The sequence below is a fragment of the Phacochoerus africanus genome, chromosome 7, assembly GCF_016906955.1.
Source record: "Phacochoerus africanus isolate WHEZ1 chromosome 7, ROS_Pafr_v1, whole genome shotgun sequence".
Lineage (NCBI taxonomy): Eukaryota > Metazoa > Chordata > Mammalia > Artiodactyla > Suidae > Phacochoerus > Phacochoerus africanus.
In genome coordinates this window covers 1553656-1559655 of record NC_062550.1, presented here as the reverse complement: position 1 = coordinate 1559655, position 6000 = coordinate 1553656, and positions in this window count along the sequence as shown.

Below are 6000 nucleotides of genomic sequence, written 5' to 3'. Positions count from 1 at the left end.
CCAGATGGCACAGGATCCCGGGTACGAGGGCTGGGGTCTGGGCACAGGGACCCACTGGCCTCAGGCTGGGAGATAGTGACACAGAGCCCAGGTCCCTGTGGGGACGGGGGATGCAGGGTGCAGACCCCCCGGTTGGGCAGGTGGGAAATGGCTTTGGCTTGGTGGCCCCGTAGCCCCTTTGCTCCCCTCTGCTGCAAAGGAGCGGGCACAGCTCTGTGCCCCCTAAACTTTATTAATGAGAATGGGCTGTGGTCCCGCAGAGGCAGAGGACAGGGACGCATCCTTAAATTCGGGACCGAAGCACCTGTGGGGCGGGAGCTGCCTCGGGGAGGGCGCGGCCGGCTCCTGCCAGGGGCTCTGGGGGACGTCTCCGAGGACAGCTCTGCAGGTCTGGGCAAGGGAGTGCAGCGGAGGGCTTCTGAAAATCGGTCCATCGAATTGTGCTGATTTAATTGAGTCGATCTGAAATTAAATGAACTCACCTTGGCCTCCGACAGAGGGAGGCAGGCACGGGTGAGGCTCGGGCCCCGAGCGTGGCCCTGCCCGGTCCTCGTCCTGAGTGAGGACTCGCCTCTCAGGCCGGCGGCCTGGAGCTCGCGTACCAGGCTCTGGGTGAAATGGGGCGGCTGGCCCTCACCTCCGCCAGCTCTGAGTGGCAGGCAGAGTGGGACAGGCCCTCAGGAGGGTCTCCTGTAGATTAACTCGGCTTACTTGATGCATTGATTTTGTCAAGGGTCCGTTTATCACACTGACAACTGGAAAAACCTTAAATAAATATTTATCGTGCACAGTGGGGTCTGCCCGGGCTCCTGGCAGGTGGAGCCACGGCGAGATGCAGCCATGCGGGCTGCGGACAGTGGCTGAGAACTGTGGTCCAGACAGCAGGGGCCTACACCCCCACACCCGGGCCCGGGGTGGCAGGCTGGCGGGGGCCAGGGAGGCTGCGGGGGCCGCTCTCCTGCTGAGGGCTGCCTCTCACGCCTCCCTGGCTCATTCCCGCCTTCACCCGATATCCTGAGAACCGATGGTCCACCAGGCCCCGTGCCAGGATGGGCAACAAATTTCCCAAGTCGCCCTGGGTGGAGGACACCGGCTGCAGGTCTGAGAGTGACCACAGTCAGGCAGGCAGGGGGAGGGGACCCTCTCTGCCCAGGCTTCCTCGCCTGGGGACATCTCGCAGCCCAGAGCCCGGCCGAGAACTTGGGACTTGGCAGATGCTGCCACCTGGACACGCTTCACTTGCTGCATTGCCCTGCGGGTGGGGACGGGGAGGGCCCAGCGGGGCTTGTCCTTTGAATGTGAGCCTCAGGGGAGGTGGGGGAGAGTTCCCCCGTGTGGGGCCCGCCGTGTGCCCGCCTCGGCTGGCGCCCCTGCTCCCAGAGCCCGCCCCAGTCTCCATCTCAAGGGGCTGCTCAGAGGTACCCCCAGGGGTCTGGAGGGGGGAAGGCGCCTGCAGGCCGTTGGGAGAGGCATGTCTTGCAGAAGTTCTGAAAGGTTCCCTAGCCAGGCTGCGTCTCTGGGGAAGGTGCCCGGAGCCCAGGCTGCGGCTTGAAGGTGCAGGCGTTTGACGGCTAGTTTAGTTCATCATTTTTTTCCATTAATAAAAATTAGGATAGGAAAGAAATTATCATAATCCAACATTGACAATGAAGCTTTCCCATTTACTTCTTGTCCTGAAAAGTTTTTTTTTTTAATCAAAATGATTTATGATTAATACAGCGCCTATTAAAACTTTTAACCTGGTACCTTCCGAAAGTAAAAAATGTTCCCAACATATTACATTTTTAATCACATGAGTTAATTACTCTTTAGGGAGGCTTTGGAAATTCTGGGAAGGAGAGAATTACGGATTTCAAAGAATGAGACTGAAACTGTCATTTTAATGAGAATGCAAATGAGAATTGTTAAGGTTCAATGAAGGTCACAGCAGCTTAATCATCAAATTATTATGGCCATTTATTGCCAGTAACAAATGAATATTAAAAGCTATTGTTTTAACAGATTAGACCTCCAAATTATTGTTATTGCAAAAGTTCCCAGGTGTTTGGGGTCTAATTTAAGAATTTTCCGATGCTGAGACCCCCTGCCCACCGAGAACCCCCCCTCCACCTGTGCTTGTTCCCACGGAGAGGTGGGCGAGTCTGTCCCCAGTGTTGGCGTTTCCGGGAGGTGCGGTGGGCACGCGGCTCACCCGCTGGTGGTCCCACCGCTTCTCCTGTTGCCCCTCCTTTGTGGCAGGGAGGCGCTGGTCAGTGCCTCCAGGGGGCCGCGTGGCCAGCAAGGCCAGGATCCAGGGTCAGCGAGGGTGGAGGCGGGGGACACTGGGGCGAGACCTGAGCCCTCGGCAGCCTGTCACCATCACTCACTGCTGATTCCCACACCGCCCAGCCTGGTACCCGGGGGGCCCTGTGAGTGTCCAAGGGCAGAACGAGGCTGGCGGCACGGGGTGGCTGTGGCATGTTCCCCTGCGGGCTGCCTGGCTTCCCAGGCATCCCCACCGCCAAGCACTCTCACACGTCCATCCCCTGCGAGGTTGAGCAGCCCCCTCTGCCCTGGCAGTGCCGGGGGGCCCAGCCCCACTCCTTCTGGGGCCAAGGGGGCTGCTCGGAGGGGGGCGTCACCTCCAGCTCACCCCTGCGGGTTTGCCTTGCGCGTTTGCCTTCACGGCACAGAAGTTCAAGGGCGTCTGTGTCTTCAGAAGGACCCGTCTTTATTGGAGGCAGAGAAGGAAACAGGCTGAAGGAGTTGTGAGCCCGGGAAGAGCTGGGGGGCCGCGGAGACCCCCAGGCTGTGGACACCCGGTGGTCTGAGGCCTCCTGCAGCCAGGCGACCCTCTGCCAAGGGCTCGAAGAGGGGTGGCTTTTGCTGGGAAGACCCTGTCTGAGGAAGCAGGGTGGGGGCCTGCCCGAGGGCTGGGGCGAGGCCCGTCTCTCCGGGACCAGGAGCCGCGTCCTGTCCTCCCAGACCAGGGACCCTGGCGCTCCAGTGGGGCTGGTCTGAGGTCGCCTGCGAGCCCCGCCCCTTGGCCCCGCTTCCGCTCTCCTTGCGGGAGAGATGTCCCAGCTGGCTGTCAGGTGCTTTCTGGCCAAGACCTCAGGCTCTGGACCTGCACCTGGGGGTATGAAAGGGTGACCTAGGGGACCAGCCCTGGGAGGTGGTGGCCTTCTGAGCCTGGGAGAGGGACTGTCGGGCAGAAGAGTGGACACTGTCTTGCGGGGGAGGGGGTGGGGGTGGGGTTGCCCCAGGGGGCCTGGGGGGCGAGGTGGGGCCCCTCAGATCACTGCTCCCAGCGCCGGCCCCCAGCCCTGCCCCCTGGCTGCCTGGAATGGGGGGTACAGCAGCCCCTCCCTCAGAGCAGCCCCTGGGTCCCCAGGCTCCCCGGACCTCGTGGTTATCGCCGCGTCTGGATCCCGCACACACCACTGGGAGAAGTAATTAAATGTAATAGATGCTGAGGCTTCCGAAATTACATTATTTAGGAGCTGCAGCTTGCACACACGCACACACATGCTAAGCTGCAGATAATTAATAGATTTATTTAAATCAGCCTCTGCCATCTGCATTCACGCGGGGAGGGGGCGCGCCCCAGGGAGGCCTGCCTTGGTTTGGGAAAGGACAGCTAGGACCCCCCAGAGGGCCAAGGCAGAGGGGACGCGGGGGGCCGAGACCCTGTGCCAGTGGATGCTGCCCCCGGACAGCCAGGTGGCGCGCACGGTGTGGGGGGCGGATGGCCTGCAGGTCCCTGGGAGGTGTTCCCCAGATGGATCCCCGGGCAGCTGTGCCACAGGAGCACAGCATGGCCCTCTCCCCCTCGGGCAGCAGCCCGGCCCCTTGCCTGCTGGCCCCCGCTCCTCACACAGCCTGCGGGGACTTGCGTAGGATCTGACCAGAAGCGTCTCGGGCGGCTGGTGGCCAGCGTCCCCCTTCCGTCTGCATCCCCTCCCATTGCTGGTCACTATGCACAAATAGCCACAGACCCCAGAGGATGCCCCCAACTTCTGGTGGCCTGGCCAGTAGTCAGGTTCTGGGGTGCAGGGTCAGTCAGGTTCAGTCAGGTTTTGGGGTGCGGGAGGGTGGCCAGGTTCTGGGGTGCAGGGGTAGTCAGGTTCAGACAGGTTCTGGGGTGCAAGGGGCAGTCAGGTTTTGGGGTGCAGGGGCGGTCAGGTTCTGGGGTGCAGGGGCGCCGTGCATTTGAGCCTCCCTTCTGTCCGCCTGCCCGAGGCACGTGAGCTAACAGGTGCAGCCACGCGGCCCCCACTGGGCCTCCCACTGGGCCTCCTTCTTCCCAGAATGTGCTAAAAGGATGCCGTCTGTGGCCCTGGCCCTGCCCCCAGCACCGTCCCCGCTGCTCCTGCCATCTCCTCCCTCAGCCCTGGCGATGGACGGTGCCCCCAGCCAGGCGGCGAACTCTTTCCTGGAGGCCGGATCGGCTGCGTCCCCACACACCCAGCCCTGCACCCAGCAGGGGCTCCATACGTTGGGGGGGAGGGGTGAAGAGTGCGGAGGTGGGGGGGCTCTGGGGAGACCCGCCTGGGGGCGTGGGGAGGAGTCTGGGGTCTGAGGCTTCTCTGAGCACCAGGTCCTCTGGCCAAAGAGGTAGGGACGTGATCGTTGTGACGTCCCCATGCTGAGCATCTGCAGCTGCGGAGCCTGGCGGAGGGAGGGGTCCCCGATGGCTCGGAGGGACCTGGGGTCCCAGGCTCCCATTCTGCCTTAAAGTGTCAGAAAACCAGAACAGGCTGGGCATGGGGGGATTTCTGCATGTGCCTCTTGGCAGAGGGAGTGTCTGTGGGTGGGCTGTCCTTGTGACCCTGGGCTCCCAGCTCGTCCCTGTACCCACGTGGGCCCCCAGGAAAGGGGCCCCAGAGAGTAGCTGGAGGCCCCGTACCCAGTGAGGGCAGGGCTGGGGCGGGAGCCTGGTGAGCGCCGTCTGAGGACTCTGCCGGGGCAGCCCCTGTCCCCTCTGTCCTGCACGCCGGCCTTCTGGGCGGAGGGGCGGAGAGGGCCAGGCCTGGACCCACAGCTTCCCGGTGCCTCCTCACCGTGACCTTGAAGAGCGACCTTTCTTCCCGGTGGCTCTAAGGGAGTTCCGAGCACGCCGGCGCCTCCCTGGAGTGAGTCCTAGGATTGACAGCTGCCTTGGACATAGGGAGGGCTGTCGGGACCAGAAAGCTGGGCAGTGGCGGGGGCCTGGTGGGCTCAGAGGGAGCCGTGGGTCCTGCCCATCCTGGGGGAGGCGGGTCTGGGGGACACTGCCGTCCACTGAGCATCCCTCCCCGGCTCCCCAGTCACGCACACCCTCCCGGCTCAGTCCTGGAGGAAAAGCAGAGGCCACACGGCAGGTCCGTCCCTGGATGGAGGAAGACAGAGACCCAGAGCCGGCGTGGACGCCAGCAGCACGGTCCTGGGGAGCGGGGGAGGGCCCGGGTCTGTGGTCAGGGCCAGGTGACAGCGCAGTGAGGGTCGTGGGCTGACTGTCCCAGACGCACGGGCTGCAGCCTGGGATCCCAGCACCTCCGCTGGAGATGGGTCTTTACAGGGGTGAGGAAGATGAGGTCACAGGGCTGGGACCCTAATCCAGGGGGTCCAGGGTCCTTATGGGCTCTCAGGACAGACATGGCACAGAGGGATGGCCGTGTGGGGAGACGGTGCCTGCAGCCCAGGACAGAGGCCTCAGGAGGAACCAGCCTCCAGGACAGGAGACCATGAGTCTGGTTTAAGCCGCCTGTGCGTCACAGCTGCCCTGGCCGAGCATGACAAGTGGGGGTCGCGGGGAATGGGGTAAGAACGGCTGAGTGGGGCCAGACACCTGGTGCTTCCCCCGACAGCCCCGACTCCTGAAGACACGGCTCACAGGTGACAGGCTACGTGACCTGTGGCTCCTGGATGGAAGCCCCACCCCCGCCCAGCAGAGGTCCAGTCGCACCTGCCCTAACCTCCCCTGGGCAGACGACAGAGGGAGGGGCAGAGGGTGGACGGGCAGCCTGCCCATCGGAAGGA